Source organism: Protobothrops mucrosquamatus, unplaced genomic scaffold (genome assembly GCF_001527695.2).
Source record: "Protobothrops mucrosquamatus isolate PMUCROS unplaced genomic scaffold, P.Mucros_1.0 scaffold1334, whole genome shotgun sequence".
In the NCBI taxonomy this organism is placed as follows: Eukaryota; Metazoa; Chordata; class Lepidosauria; order Squamata; family Viperidae; genus Protobothrops; species Protobothrops mucrosquamatus.
Window position 1 is genome coordinate 74,569 of NW_015387532.1, and position 16,764 is coordinate 91,332.

The following is a 16,764-nucleotide window of genomic DNA, read 5'->3' on the forward strand; positions in this document are numbered from 1 at the left end:
TTCTGACAAGTTGTCTTGATAGAACAACTGACAAGACAATGGGGAAGCCAGATTTACTTAACAACCATGTTACTAATTTAACAACTTCAGTGATTCACTTAACAAATGTGGCAAGAAAAGTTGTAAAATGGGCAAAACTCATATAACAAATTTCACACATAACAACATAAATTTTGGGCTCAATTGTGGTGGTAAGTTGAGGATTACCTGTATATAGTATAAGCTCACTGAGTTAGATAGTGATTCCTTTGTAAAATAACATGTTTCACTTTCTAGGGCCGTAGTCCCTCTATTAATTATTGACATATTCTTCCAGTTTAGGATAAATTAGCTATTATTAGTAACCTAAATAAGATAAAGTTATGGAGTTGTGAGAGTTGAGATTGGGAGGCAAGAATCACAATCACATTCTTCTTCAATGTTACCAAACAACATGCCAAGTATCTCTTGATTCAAAAAGATGGGAGGAAAAGCCCATACGTTTGAAATGTATAAAAGTCCGTCTCAGTTCCGACTGACTGACAAACAAAACGAAGTAAGCATAGCTGAGACAATCCAATCTCTAATGCAAAACTTTATTGAGCAAATCGTTTTGGCACAGATGAAACGAAAACCAGCTCTGGTTATCTTGCACCTAAATTGCTATATTAAAAGTATAGAAGACTCCCTCCCCTCATTAGGGCAAATCACATTATCCACTTATAAAGCAGAAAATTATTATGAGAGAATGTCTTTAGTTCTCAGTAAACAAATCTTGAAAGTCCTTGGTTCTTACGAACTGGCCTCTCAATATCAGCAGTTTGAATTCCATTCTCCCTTCCCTTCCCCTCAAGTTCGTAGGCAAGCTAAGAAGCAATAATGGCTAGCACAGCATAGGCATTCTTCGAGGCTTGATAGTACATCAATAAGTAGTCAGCTACTGTATTTGACTGCATTCTTGTTGGTAACAAAGATTTTGATTTAGCTGAACCATTTCTGAGCATCTTCAACCAAATTAGATGCACTATGAAGTCTCAGAAGATCTGTAATTTATATCCATGTTTGGAATAGAAATCACCATAACAGGAATATTTTCTCCATCAATAAAATAAAAAAGCCCCAGATCCTGGCCATTAGAACAATCTTCTATACACTGAAGCCTTCCATATGCTTTGGACTGAAATGCTCCTGTCCATTGGCATCTATTGTAAATCTAAAGATTAAAATATACCCCTTTCTTATAATCATCCAGATGCTTCTATTCAAAGTGGGTTGATTTCAAGATTCAGCAGGCATTTTAAAAATAACTTTAAAAAAAAGATCTTAAATAGCTTTTGATTATATTTTATAGTCCAATTTCCCAGTCTGGTGCTTTCAGATGTGCTTGGGATAGCAAACACATAGTCTTGCCCAATATTACCTAAGGACTGTGAGCTGAATTTTTTTCTAAAACAAGTGGGGGCTGTCATATTGTTTTAAAGCCTATGTAAAAATAATGAAAACATATTTAGACACAATAAAAAGCCAAAATTAAAGTAGTTACTATTGAATCATGTACAATAAGGGGGGGAAAAGACCTCTTTTCTTTTGCATTAATGATTGAGAAGCCAAAAGATTTTTTCCTAAATATGTAGTCCCTTCTATAGTTTCTGTTCTATTGATCAATTAAATCACTAGAGTCATTATGGGTGTGCAATTCTACTGAATGCTCATGTAACACTTCTCCTTTTGAACAGTGCTGGTTACCAACAAGCTTCCAGGTATAATGTAAAGTCCTGCTTATCACCTATAAAGCCTGTTTATCAATAGTTTCTGCCTGTCCTAAATGCTCCAGGTCCCTTTAATTAAATAGCAATGGAAGCAATGCTGTTTCTGCAACAATATTTCCCATGAGATTTGAAGGCTCCCACTTTGACCTTATTTAAATAAGCCCTTAAAACCTGGTTCTTCCCCCAAGCCTTGGGCTAGAGTGGTAGCAGATCTCTTGCTGATGTTTTGACTATTTGTGTTTGTTTTTCTACATTTTTCTTTTTTAGGCTATGCATAACTTTGTTGCTTACTGTTTTATTTTGTAAGCTGCCCAATGCTATGACAGATTGGGGTGGCCTACAAATGTCATAAATAATTAAGGTATGATTTAAAAACAGCATCACTGGCATTTGATTTATCGTTGTATATATTGCATTGTGATGTTCAATTAGAAAGTTTGCAAGTTTTTGATTCAATGGGATTTTCTCCCAGGCATTGCTAACAAAGCATTCTTGAAACTTTGAGTAAAGTTTTAAACCAATTGATTTATTGTTGGGGGATGTGATCCTGATGTTATAAATCCAATTATGTTCTTTTTCAGGTGTATCTGAAACTGTTCAGCTACAAGCTGTTGACCATTGTGGTTTCTTATTGTTTGGTAACATCTCTTCCTGCAAAGACCTGCTTTGAAGACATTAGAAACACCTCTAGCCACTTGTGTCTACCCTGTGTAGACAGCCCTCCAAAGTTTAAATGAATTCTTTGCTATAGCAAGACAGACCGTTACTATGCATGCATTGGTGCTATTTTTGGTATAGTTTGGACAAGTTAGCATTAAACACTGTTCAGTTTTAGTCTATTCTCAACCATTAAGCAAATGTATGAGTTAACATCTTTATTATTCTAAGATACCCCACAGATAATTCCTACAATAGTCAATTTGTCAGCTTGGATGATAATACTTGTAGCTCAGAGTTGAACCAGAATGTTCTTGGTGGTCTCTAAGTTTGATTGACACGCTGTAGATATTTCATTACCCAGTGACAATGCCCCTGCTGATGTTACTTAGTTGGCTAATGAAATGTCTGCAAACAAGTTCAGAGACCACCAAGAACTCCATGGTATGATGATTCTCCATCCCCACATACTGTAATTCAACAAAAGTCAAGTTTAAACTCACCATGGCACTGATAAAATGCTATAAACAGATATCCAGCAACAAAAAAATTCCAACCATTCTGAGTGTTCTATAGACTTGAAACAGTGTTAATTCTCCTAGTTCATCTTTAAATCACTTCAATTGTCAAAGAAATCTCCATCTCATGTGGATTTTTCAGATTGTTTACCTTGTAGAGGTAAAGTAGACCATCTGTCTGCATTTACATGACTGTGTGTCTCTTTGAGTTAAACATAGCTGTGCCTTCTAAAGAAGAAAGCTGATGCTGAATTCAAACAGCTGCTGTAAGTGGAATTTCCTTTTTGTGAACTGAAAAATGATAGTAATGACTGTCATTACTGATGAGGGTAAACACTCTCCAGTGCAAGCATTGGTGGAAGCATTTAACTTCCCAAAGTAAATTCAGTCTTCTTGGCTAATTGTGTACAATTTTTCACTGCAGCTGGGAGTATTCATGATGCAAAGATCGGGCATCCCACTATCTTTCAGGATATGTGACAAATTGTGCCAATTCTATATTGGATCAGAAGTCAAATTCACTGATAAGAATGGATTATTATAATGTGTCATCATAGTATTTAATTACTTGCTATTCACAGTTGTGTTCAGTGCCCCAGCCTCCCTTCATGTTCAATTGGTGGAGCATGGTAGCTGAACTTGGCAGATACACAGATAGTGACTGCAATTGAGCTGAATCTTTATGTTGCTAAGTAAGACAATTGTTGTGAGTTTTGCTCCATTTTACAACCTTTCTTGCCCCACTTGTTAAGTGAATCACTGAAGATGTTAAGTTAGTTCTTAAATGAATCTAGCTTCCCCATTGACTGCTTATCAGAAGGTCGCAAAAGGTGATCATATGACCCTGGGACATTGCAACCATCATACATGTGAGTCAATTGCCAAGCGGCTGAATTTTTATCATGTGACTATGGGGATACTGCCACATGTGAAAAGTGGTCATACATTATTTTTTCAGTGCCCTTGTAGCTTCAAACAGTCATTAAACAAACTGTTGTATAGGTTGTCAAGGTCTATCTGTAAGTCCTGACAAGGATTGTAGCTATAGCAATTCATGACTGCTTGAACATTCTTTCCACACTTGTTGCTTTTCATATGAATGGTGTGACCATAATATCTAATACTGGATTTAAAGAACTTAAATTTGTCACATCCCTCTTGAGAGACAAAGTCTGCGAGTCTCTGCAACAATGTCCTGAGTTCTCACATTTTTCTTTTGTGACAATGATGCTAAATAGCATTGGGTAGCATTTAATCCCTGCTACTTAAAAAAGCAACCCTCTTCTATTGATATATTTCTTTGTGTGTATCTAGATGAGAACAGATCCTGATAGTTCTGTTATTTTTATTTATACCAGAACAAGAGGTGTAACTCATGGGGTCCAATCAACTTTTGAAAGAACTGCTTCAGTTTCCATTCAATCCAGTTCCATTTTAACTTTTTTGTATATGACAAATGTAACTGATCATGCTTTGTGAAACTTGGTTGTAGCCTTCTCCAATTATATTATTTTGCCTTTGATGTCATCACAATGTCATCTCTCAACATAGGAAGAGTATCACAAAGTTACTCTTGGTAGTCTTCAAGATAGTAAGTGAAGTATGGAGGTTATTGATGGGACTCTAATCCAATGGCAACTTCCTGACACCAGAATGCTAGTCCACTTGTTTACACAACATGTAGGTCCAATGCACTGTGATGGTTACTATGTTTTCAGAAATCATTCCAATTAGAAGTCAAATTCACACTGTGATATAATTGTTATATATTGCAGATATAGTGTCCAATTATATTGATAATAAATTGGTTTTCATCTCTGGCATGAGCTGTATTGCTTGTTTCAATTCACTTTCTGTGCTATAGATTTTCAAGTTAGCAATCCCTGATTCATTTTCATTGTCACCTTCAACTAATGCAGGTCCCAGAGTACTCTTTTTACAGTAAGAGCTTATCTTTAGTAAACAGTTTGCTTTTTCCTGAAAACAGGCTCTCTGAATATTACTAATTTTATTGCATTTTGTACAGGCTTCTCCTTTGAGCTGGTGTGTGTGAATCTCTGCCACAACAATAGCATAGTTCATTTTGACTTATAGTTCTAATACAGGTAGTCCTCAACCTACGGCCACAATTGAGCCCAAACTTTTTCTTGCTAAGCGAGACATTTGTTAAGTGAGTTTTGTAACTTTGAACAGCCATTAAATGAACTGTTGTAAGTCAGGGACTACCTGTACCTGTAGTATTAGTATAAGAAGGCAAAATCACAAAACGTACAAACATGAAACTGAAATTTTTGCCTCTGAACACTACATCAAAAATTCAACCTCTCGACCAAGACATAATCAAAACATTCAAAATGTACTACCAAGCCCAGCTTCTGCAGTGGGTCATTGCTAAAATGCAAACCGACGGCCCATCTGCAGAAGCAAAACCCTAACCCTAACCCTGACCCAGAAGCAATTTTCCAGTCAGTATTGACTGAGGTACAACCCTGCAGAAAAGTGCTGGAAGCAACTGATGAAGCAGAAGAATTAAGTGAGGAGGACACAGAAATTGCAGACAGTGATTTGCTGTGGAAAAATTTTGCTGAGTGATATAGCCAGCATTGAGAGTGCTTTCTCTGCTTACCTTCGTAAAAAGAATAAGAAACAGACTAAAACTGATTCTTTTTTCAGAAAGAATGATCACGCTTTGATTTTGTATGATGCAGTGTTGTAGGAATGATTTTCCTGGGTTTTCACTATGTGTGTTTCTGTATGACATCCTCTAATAAAAGCTGTACAATAAAATGAAACATATGTACATATCAGTACAGTTGTTCCATATGTTGACCACTTTCATTTAGTCCAGCGGTTCTCAACTATGGGTCGCGACCCCATTTGGGGTCGATCGACCATTTCACGGGGTCGCCAAGCAAGACTGTCTGCCATTTTTTTCCCCTTTTCCGGCGGGTGCCTTACCTCCCTTGGGCTGGGCCAGCTGGTGGTCGGCCTGCTCAGTCTCTGCTGCTTGCCAGCTACGCCTCGGCCGGCGCAGGGGGCGGAACCATGCATGCATGGCGCTCCCGGGCAGGGAAAGTCCTCGACTTATGACCGGTTGGGTAGTCCTCGACTTACGACCGGCTTAGTGCTCGACTTACGACTGGTTTAGTCCTCGACTTACGACTGGTTGGGGGTCGCAGCATTAAAAAGGTTGAGAACCACTGATTTAGTCCTTTGGATGGTCAACGTTCAGAGGTTTTATTGTAGGTTGATATGCTTGCTCTCTTTGTTTATGCTTATAAAACTTACAATTGCTCTGCAATCAATAATGGTTTTGACCTCAAACATTTCTGCATTGTTTTTATTATTTTTGCAAAGGTGAATTGTGAGGAGTCATGTGTAATGCTTAAGCTTCTTAATAAACTATGCCTTGCCTTCTATAATGCTTACTAAAACAGGCAGCTTCTTTTCAGCAACTACTGTACTTTTTTGCTTCAAAAAATTTTCAGCTGTGAATATAACAATTCTCAAACACAGGCAACTATCTATTAAAGCTCATCACATTGTCAGGTTCTTTTTCCATATGTGTTGGTTTATTTGTTTGATTGTTTTTATGCCTTTTTACCCCCCCCCCCAGTCAAGGCCTGAGAGGCTTTTTATTATTACTGCTATAGCTATTGCTATTGTTTTATAATCCCAGTTTTGTTGATATTGGTGTGTCTTTTCTGCTGATCAAGCAATAGATACCAAACACAAGGGCAGGGTTTGCCTGCCACTGGCTTTCCTGATCCTTCTACAAAAATTAACTCACACACAGGCAGGCCAAGCCACCATATCAAATCCCAGGCATTCTTAATTAACCAATAACAATAAATAACACTTTCCAGTGATCAACCTGTCTAAATATTATCAACCATAGCAACATTTCATTTTTAAGTATGCATCACAATTTTTCAGGCACTTGAAAATGTCAAATGTGAAAGTGGTAGATTTATATTTGCATGACTTATAATACCTTCTCTTGTCAGAAAGCGCCAACCAGTGGCATTGTCCAGTTAAGTGCAAAGTTTATTGCAAAAAATATTTTCCTGTCATGTTTATTATCTGTGGAATAGCTTTTCCAATCCAATCCTTGTATATTTACTCAGAAGTAAGTTCTTACTATGTGCTTATTCCTGAATAAATACACTCAAAAGAAATATAAGAATGCAATCATCATTTGTACAAGGTGCATGATTTGATGTTTTATTCTGTTTTTTCTAAGAAAGGTTCAAAACATTCTTTCACATTTTGTTTTCTTTTTCCTTTTCCTGCTGCATCATCATGGTTTTCTTTATACCAATCAACACTGCATGATTTCTTTGTTTCTGAAATCTGGTGAAGCCATTTTCAAACACCAGCATTTCTGACAATGGTTACAGCCAGTCAAAGAGAATTCTCTTTCAATTTTCTCTTTCAAGAGAATGTTGGTCATTAATGGTGGAAATGAAAGATCCAATGGATCTGGAATAGATCCTAAGTATATAAAACTGGAAAAATTAAGCTGTCTCTTCATTTAATATTCTCCACTCATGCTTGTTTATTTCCTAGTTTAATCTGCCTATAATTCATGAATGATTGTTTTAATCTTATCTATATCCTATAATGTTTAATGAATAGGAATTCATAGGAATAGATATATTTTACTGAGGTCCATTCTTTATCTGAAGAAGCTCTTTAACTAAAAGTTTCAAAAGCAATCTTTTGTTGATGGGTGATGCAGGTTAGGCCCCACTTAAATATAAAGGACTACTAGGGTTTGGAAGTTGCCCATCAAAAGTAAGCATCCTGACAGCCAACTGAATGTGCACATAGGTTGCTGGTCACAATCTTGCCCACTATTAATGGACTGTATTTTTAACTATATGTTTTGTAGTTTTGTTCACTGCACAGAGTCCATTGGAGTTGGGCAGCCAATATATTTGTAATAATAATAATAATAACAACAACAACAACAGTAGTAGTAGTAGTAATAATATAATAATAATATAACAGTAGTAGTAGTAGTAGTAGTAGTAGTAGTAGTAGTAGTAGTAGTAAAATTGCTAGACCTGAACACCTTAGTTTTACAAAAAAAGGACACCCTGCTTAGAACCACCTATATTGTTAGATGCTACCTTAATAATACTTAGGTCCTTGGTTGGGACTTGAATTATTAAGTTTCCACCACTCTGATATCATAAATCTAAGTGTAGATTAACACATAATAATAATACTAATCAGTGACAATGAATTATGCCCTTCATCCATTCTATTACTTTGTCTATTTTGTGGTATCACCAATTCTTGCTAGAAAGTGGTATATGTTGCGTGTCCTCTACTTACCAAGGAGTATAGGTGGGCATGAAATGTTGCAAGTATACCAGGTAGTTGAAGAAGAAAAAAAGAGCATTGGAAAAATACAGAAGGACAATGAAGGACAATGGTATACTGAAGCTAGTATACCAAGATGCACTGAAGTTCACTGAATAATGGAGAGACCAAACTGGCCTACAAGAAAGACCAAATGAAAAAAAAGACATGGCAAGGCAAAGTATTATATGGCCATTGCATAAAAAAAAAGCAAGTAAAGCAGATAACAACATGTGGCAATTGCTAAGAGTGGGAAAACTGAAGAAAGAGACAGAGGGGCTAATTCTGTCTGCACAAGGCATTAAAAGCAAATGCATATAAAATCAGAATTGAGAAGACAGGAACAGACAGAAAATGTTATTTCTGCAAAGAACCTGAAGAAACAGTGGATCACCTAGTTAACTGGTGCAAGAAGATTGCAAGGATTGGCCAGAAACAACATGACAAAATAGTAACAATAGTGCACTGGAATATTCACAATATATACCACTTTCTTGCAAACAAGAATTGGTGATACCACAAAATAGGCAAAGTAATAGAAAATGAATAATTAAAGTGCTCTGGGCCTTTAGAATTCAAACAGACAAACACCTGCCACATAATACTCCAAACTTAACAATTGTGGATAAGAAAGACAAAAATATCTGGATAATGGATGTTGCAGTACTTGGAGACAATAGAAAAGAGAAAGACCTGGGGGGGGGGGGGAATCACAAAATACAAAGAATGAGAAGTAGACGTAGAACAACTGTGGCAAAAATAGCAAACATAGTAATAATAATAATAATAATAATAATAATAATAATAATAATAATAATAATAATAATAATAGGCACTTTGGGGTCAATCCCAAAATATCTGGAACACAAATTGAACACCAAGACCACTGACAAAAATCACCATCAATCAATTGCAAAAGGCAGCTTTACAGTTTACCGGTACATCCTGCGATGACACCTTTAACACCATCAAAGAACATCTGCCTATCCTTGGGAAGTATTTGAAAGGTTGATAAAAATGCCGAATCCAGTCTAAGCATCTCATTTATTACCTTAATAAACATCTAGTTTATATGCTTGTACAACTAACCATAATAATAATCCAGTCTAAACATCTGTTTGACTGTATGATCAGGAATAATAATGTAACTTCTCATAAATATCAACATGAAGATACATGTGAATTGGCACGGGCACATTTCAATATGACTATACACCCAATTTTGTTGATGACAACAATGATGATGACTCATGAATGGCTATCCTGACAGTGAGTCAATCTTATTTCAAAAATAAAGCATATTAAATGTTAAACCCACCCTTTAATATTTGCCCCAGACTTCATTCATCTTCTTATACCCTGATTTGGAAAACAACACTATAACATCATCTGCTGCTATACATGAAGACTATAGCGTAGCTAAAAAGGTAATATGCAAGGGAGAGGGGGGAATTGAATGCTATTTCAAGGTAAATATTGCTGATTGAATATTCTATATCTGTTCATTGATTTAAGACTGTTTTAACCAGAAAGTGAATCATATTTAAATGTATTTCTGTTCCAATATCTGCACTGCATTAAATATTGTAAAAGAGAAATTAAAAATCAGTCCAAAAAAACCCACCGCATATTCATCTTGCTAAAGGAGGACAGTGTGGCACTCTTAAGTAAATTTTTACTCATGGCTAATCATAAATAAGGTTTAATATATTTTAAGAATGTACCTAATATCTAGTTCCTCCTCCCACTTCATGTAAAAGTTTTGATAAAGGGCTATAGAGAACTCTGATAAAAATTATAGAGAATCTGCACAATTTCTATGTTTTTTTTTAAACTGGATAAATTTAAATTACCAGGCTGCTATGGTTTTTGAGTATATTTTTATAATCAGTTAGAATGGCTAGGCTAAATGGCTATTGCTAAAAATGAGAAAGCAGAACTTCTGGTAGAATTTTTAATAATTGGAAAGTTTCAGGTGGGAATAAGGTGATTTAATTTTACAAAGAATTTTGCTCATTAGATAAATGTTAATTCTGTAGAATGAGCTTCTTCCACCAGAGGGCAATGGTATACTTTGAAGGTTGATTTTTCAATTAATAACAAGATGCTTTTTTTTCTTTACAAGAGACCTAAATCCAGCACAATCTATCAGCAGCCAAATTTTGATTTTGTCAATTATTTCAAGAACTAATGATTTTCTAAGCATTATTAATAAATCCAAACCTTATATATAAAACAGAACATAGTTTTCTACAACATATTATGGGTCTGAATTCCTAATGGTTAAAAAACTACAAGTAATTATATTGGAGTGGACTCATTATGATGCTACCTTGTTCCCTTGTCACTAGGAATCCTGTCCTACTGGCTCCTGGATTTTACCAAATATAACCCTCATACATTTAGTTTAACTTAATTTAGTTTCTTAGGTAAGCTGGTCCTCAACTTGCAACCATTCATTTAGTGACCTTTCAAAGTTACAACAGTTTGTTTAGTGACTGTTCAAAGTTACAATAGCACTGAAAAAAGGGACTTATGACCATTTTTCACACTTATGTCCGTTGCAGCAGCAGCAGCATCATGTGATCAAAATTCGGATCCTTGTTAACTGGTTCGTACTTATGACGGTTGCAGTGTCCCAGGATCATGTGATCACCTTTTGTGACCTTCTAACCAGAAGCCAAATTCATTTAACAAATGTCTCACTTAGCAACATAAATTTTGGGCTTAACTGTGGTCATAGGTCAAGAACTAACTGTACTGCCCAACTCCAGAATGACTCTGGGTAATTCACAAGAAAATAAAATATGAATTAAAATACCAAGATCAATAAAAAACAAGTAACAATAAAGAACAAGAGGAAGATTCGAAAAACAACATAGAAAACATATACAAATCTTTCCTTTATTTTTGCAGTTATAAAAAAAAGAAAGTTTTTTGAGCTCAGAATTACAGTAGATTAAAAATGTTAAGAACTGCCCTGCTGGATCCACCTAATTTCTTATTCTTGTCCCTAAGCAACTATTATCAAATTTCAGTTTCGCACAGAACTGCAGAATATAGAGAGAACCCAGTATTGAATGTTGCCATAGTAACCCTTTTATTTCTTACCTTCAATTCCTTTTAGCATAAGGAATACTTTAAATATTATTTTTTTAAAAAAAACAACTCATGCACCTCAACAATTCCTGTTATTTCAAAAATAAGCATGGGTGTCAGGAGGAAGATAGTAAATTTTTATTTGGATTTTAACAGGTTTGTTGTTTTACTCAAATGTTTGGAAGAGAGCAGTGACATTCTCTTGCTTGGATCTACTTCTCTGATCCTGCAATGCTGCTACTATTTGCAAGATATCACTTTAAATAACAACTCATGCTTCAGTCTCATGGTAACATTAGTATACAGTACATTCTGTCTAAAATCCCTTCATATAGAAATGTGGGGAGCAGACAAACAGTTGCAAATGCTGCACAATAAAGTTGGCAGATTCATTAATTTATTTACCCCTTTAAGCTCTCAGAACAGGTTACAAATACATAAATAAATCATAAATAAACAATCTCCTCTGAAGCTATTAATCAAACTATTAATCAAATTATAAAGTCCAACTAAAGAGATTAGCCATATTGGCAGCAGCAATTCTCTTCAACCACGCTGCTGTCTTCCATTCGAAGTTCAACTAGATTTCTGATGATGGAAGATCAGCAGTGACTCATCCCAAAGCAGCCAACTAGTTTAGGGGATATAGGACAGGTCACATAGTACATTCTCTTTCTTGTAATACTTGCTACAACTGCATCGGCTGCCTGACTTCATGGCTTCACTCTCTCCAACGGTAAGGCAAGCCCTGAGTGTTACACACATCAGCAATGCTCCTATTATAGCCATTTTGGAAGGAAACAATTGTTGCATGTCAGTCAATCCAGAATGATGTCATAGCGGTACCATTTATGAGTGCTGTCTATAATCTCGTAGAAGGGAATTCCTATGGCTCAGGATTGAACTGTGGAGGTTTTGGTGCTCTCTGAGTTTGATTGTTTGTTTGCAGATGTTTCGTTATCCAGCTAGATAATATCATCAGTCCCTTTCCAGAATATTATCTAACACTTGGAAATGCAGACTAGAGGAAAAGAACGAGCATGCTGCCTAGGAATTGTAGGAGTTGAAGTCCAATCTATTTAGAAGGCACTGGCATACAAGGATTGTTTTATCAATTTCAGAAATTCATCCCAGCATTACCTCTTTTGTTCCCTTCATTAACAGAATTATGCCATCAACAAAAGGACATGGATAGCACAAACAGATATCTGGAAAATCTAGCTTTCCAACTTGTGGTCGTAAGAAAACACAAAAGAAAACTGGGATGTGAAGATATGAAATTTAGGCTGAGGTTTTTAAAAGTTAGATAGTCCTAGTTTTACAATGACTTTTCAGTTTCCAGGGTTTGAGGCAACAACTTCTCATCCAGGACTCCTTAATAACTTCAACAAGGAGACTCTGGAATGCTGAAGTTGGAGAATAAGAACTTTTTTCATTGGCTTTTCCGATAGATTCTTCTAACTCTGTGTCCTCCTGCCTGGCTTTCTTTAGAAAAAGAGTTTGGCTTTAAGAAAGAAGGCCATGCCTCTTCTTTATTTTCTTTCTTTTTTTTTGTGACACTCATGGAATTAGTGATTATTGGTTAATTATGAAATCAGGCTCAAGAAAAAGCGTCTAGTTCTTAGGGAGCATGGGAATTGACAATTTCCTGGGATTCCAGGGGAATATATTATTTAAATTTAGCATTAAATTAACATGTCCCTGAATATAACTGAGTGAAAATTATCTCTTTTTGGAGATGTTTACATTTCAAATTTGCGAAGTCCAGAGAGAGGAAACACCAACTGATATTTATAATTTATAGTGTTGTATTGTAACCAAATATTAAAACTATTAGTTAAGATAAAGTAAGGAACATTAATCAACTGTTAATTACTGTTGAATTCTATAAACTGACATAGACAAATCAAGCTAATTTTAAGATCAGAAGGTAGGGGAATGAGATGCTGGCTACTTTGAAGGGAATATGGGGATAAAGGCCCTCTTCATTCCTGGAATCAGTCATTTTATAGAATAGAATAGAATAGAATAGAATAGAATAGAATAGAATAGAATAGAATAGAATAGAATAGAAAGGGACCTTGAAGGTGTTCTAGTCCAGCCCTCCTGTTCAAGCAGGACAAGCTATACCATCTCAGACAAGTCCAGTCTCTTCTTAAAAACCTCCAGTGATGGAGCGCCCATGATTTCTGAAGGCAAGCTGTTCCACTGGTTAATTGTCCTCACTGTTAGGAACTTTCTCCTTAATTCCAGGTTGCTTCTCTCTTTGATCAGTTTCCAACCATTGTTTTTTGTCTTGCCCTCTGGTGCTTTGGAGAATAATTTGACCCCCTCTTCTTTGTGGCAGCCCCTCAAATACTGGAATACTACTATCATGTCACTCCTATTTCTTCTTTTCTTTAGACTAGCCAAACCCAAGTCCTGCAGCCATTCTTCATATGTTTTAGTCTCCAGGCCTTGGATCATCTTAGTTGCTCTTCTCTGAACTTTTTCCAAGGTCTCAACATATTTTTTGTAGTATGGTGATCAAAATTGGTTGCAGTATTCCAGGTGTGGTCTTACTAGCGTTTTATAAAGGGGTACTAATACTTTGTGTGATCTTGATTCTATGCCTCTGTTTATGCAACCAGGATTGTATTAGCTTTTTTGGCTGCTGCTGCACATTGCTGGCTCATTGTCTCTTTCTTGGGAAGGTTGTGGTGGAGTGCCTGGTGGTAGACTTGTCAAACAAAAAATATTGAATACAGCATTCCAGGAAAAAAATGAATAGATTATTATTAATCAACCACAGGAATCTCTATAGATAGAGCAAAAATAGGAAATGAGCCAGCAATCCAACTTTTTTAACTCCACAAGGAGAGATTCCTATTAACATAAGGAATTTTCTTGAATCACCTTCTAAGACTGTTGTGATAAGTATGGTAATATCTTTAGATATGTTAAGCTAAACAAAATATCTAATAGGTTTAAGACTATTCAACTGATTTTTTAGTCGACTTGAAGGTGAATTCTTTGGCAATGCCTTGGTCTTTTTGTAGTCTAAGACCCAGAGTGACTCAAGAGAACACCAGTTTCATTATTTCAGTTCTGATTATATTTAGCAAAACCTTGCCCAAAGGTAGAGAAGGGAGAGTTAGTAAAAAACATAAAGGGCACCTTTTGGGGGAAGGTTATCTATGCTTTAACAGAGAATTTCAATTTGATATATTTTTATTGCAGTGCAAACACTAAAAGATCATTTTTACTTCTTTTGTAAATGTAAGAAAATCAGCTCCAAACTCAGAATACTCATTAACATGTATTATAGCCTTTATTTTTTTTGATCCTGTTCTCAAATTTTAATTATTTCTGTCTTCCTCCATCTTCCTTATTTTATTATATATTATGTTGCTTAATGTGTATGTGGCAGCTTCTTCCAACCATGCTTTCATGAACTAATTGTATTTCTGACAGCAATCATATTTGATGAACAGAATTAAACTGGCAAGAACTAGAGAATTGAAGCGTGACCTGCTCAAGTTATGCCTTAACATTGAAGGTCAGAGAAGTTTATTCTGACATAGACATTATTTTACTTTAGTACTGTTAATGTGGATTAGCTTTGAACAATGTCTATGTCTGCATTAATCAGCCAAGAGGGCTTATAAAGAAAGAGTGCTCTAGTGAGTGATCCGAAAAACCCTGTTTGCTCTTTAGAGTGAGCAGAGTCACTACTAGGACAAGTTCCTCCCCCAGCACAAAGACTAGTTCTCAGCATTGCAATCATCAGAAGTAATTAATATTACTTGCTGACAAATGGAGACTTTAGCATAAAAACTTATAATTTGTCCACATTTCCCAGTAAGCCACTTATCGGACCGTCTTCCATTCAAGTCATTCATCTTTACACCTTGAAGAAGTTCTGCAAATCCAGTTGTTTTTGCTTTAGCACTATTGATTTCTGCCTTCCTATCCTATAAATGTCTGGGAAGCCTCAATATTACCATATATTTTAAGGTTCTAGCTCAAGATTTGACAATATTTGATGACCAGGGTCACACTAGCAATGGTGGCCTAGAGAAGCTGCTGGCAATTGCCCCCCCCCCCAAGGTAAATCATGTAATTGGAACCCTCAACTCCAAACCATAACAGCAGATTTGGCAATTTTCACAAACTGAATGTTGAGATTGTTTCTCAAAATGGAAACATTCCAATTCTCTGAACCCATAATAAGGAAGGCTGCTTGACGATTACTCTACAGCAATAACATGGGGAAAGGGGACCCTAAACAATTCTGATAGAGATAATGACTAGCTTCACACTTTGCTTTAATCATTATTTTTTAGATAGATTCACACAGGACACTAAGTCAGACACTTGGATTTCTAAATCAAAGTGTGTGGGAATGGAATGGAATAGAATAGAATAGAATAGAATAGAATAGAATAGAATAGAATAGAATAGAATAGAATAGAATAGAATATTTTATATGGCCACGTGTGATTAGACACACACAAAAAATGTTTCAGGTGCAGAAGCTCTCAGTATACATAGAAAGCAACAGAGTAATAATAATCATAGTAATATCAATAAGATGGGATACTAAAGAAGACAAAAAGAAGAATACTACAGCCATGCAAAATGGACAAATGTACATAGACATTAGACAGTACTGTGAGAATTAGGTGTTCAGCAGACTGATGGCACAGAGGAAGAAATTTTGGCATGCAATGCCCTATAACGCTGTCCCAAGGGGAGGAGTTGAAACAGTTTATGCCCAGAATGTGAGGGATCTGTAGATATTTTCTCAGTCCACCGGATAAGATGATGTTGGGGGCAATCAATGAACAGAGCATACTAAATGTCAGTTTCACATTCAGAAGTAGAGTTTAATCTGTTTTTGTTCTATTCCAAGCAAATGTTTTAACAAAACCCAGTTGTTTATGATAAAAGCTGGAGAGTGAAGGGCAATGAGGTGTTTTCTATGTTAGACAGATTATTGATTGGATCTTTAAAAAAATAGATGGAAGAAAAGAAAAGAAATGAAAGAAATTAGAGTAAAAGTAAGATAACATCAGGAACAGAAAGGATGACTCTTGTACAAAACAGTATTTTTAATGATTGGGATTATTGTCACCATATAAGCTAATTGTTTTATGTCTTCGTTTATTTTCTATTACCATTTCATTATTTTTTAAGTTTTATTTCCTGTATGTTTAAAGTTTTAGAACAAATTAAAAACTTTTTTTAAAAAAATAAAAATTTACTAAAGCAGAGGCTGATTTAAATTTGATATATTCAAAATATTCTTATATTTGATTCAGCGATTGACTTAGTTTACAGTTTTTCTAAGTTATGGCTTGTTTAACCGTGGTCTATGGTTTTGTTCACAT